This window comes from Macrobrachium rosenbergii, unplaced genomic scaffold, assembly GCF_040412425.1.
Source record: "Macrobrachium rosenbergii isolate ZJJX-2024 unplaced genomic scaffold, ASM4041242v1 13908, whole genome shotgun sequence".
NCBI lineage: Eukaryota > Metazoa > Arthropoda > Malacostraca > Decapoda > Palaemonidae > Macrobrachium > Macrobrachium rosenbergii.
Window position 1 is genome coordinate 2,964,608 of NW_027100725.1, and position 912 is coordinate 2,965,519.

Here is a 912-nt window from a genome sequence, read left to right on the forward strand (position 1 = left end):
TGGGCATTTGCCCCAATGGGGAAACACTTGGGCAGGCAGTTAAATCACCCAAGAATGCTTGGGGAAGAAGCAATTGGGGCAGACCTTGGGCGACCAACTGTTACCCATGGGTGTTTTCCCATGGGGTAAATGTGGTGGTCATTTGCCCCAATGGGTAAACACTTGGGCAGACAGTTAAATCACCCAAGACTGCTTGGGGAAGAAGCAATGTGGGCAGCCCTTGGGCGACCAACTGTTGCCAAAGGGTGTTTTCCAATGGCGGTGAATGTGGTGGGCATTTGCCCCAATGGGGAAACACTTGGACAGACATTTAAATCACCTAAGACTGCTTGGGGAAGAAGTAGTTTGGGCGGCCCTTGGGAGACCAACTGTTGGCCAAGGGTGTTTTCCCATGGGGGTAAATGTGGTGGGCATTTGCCCCAATGGGGAAACACTTGGGCAGACAGTTAAATCACCCAAGACTGCTTGGGGAAGAAGCAATTTGGGCAGCCTTTGGGCGACCAACTGTTGGCCAAGGGTGTTTTCCCATACGGGTAAATGTGGTGGGCATTTGCCCCAATGGGGAAACACTTGGGCAGACAGTTAAATCACCCAAGACTGCTTGGGAAGAAGCAATGTGGGCAGCCCTTTTGGCCACCAACTGTTGGCCAAGGGTGTTTTCCCATGGGGGTAAATGTGGTGGGCATTTGCCCCAATGGGGAAACACTTGGGCAGACAGTTAAATCACCCAAGACTGCTTGGGGAAGAAGCAATTTGGGCAGCCCTTGGGCGACCAACTGTTGGCCAAGGGTGTTTTCCCATGGGGTAAATGTGGTGGGCATTTGCCCCAATGGGGAAACACTTGGGCAGACAGTTAAATCACCCAAGACTGCTTGGGAAGAAGCAATTTGGGCAGCCCTTGGGCGACCAACT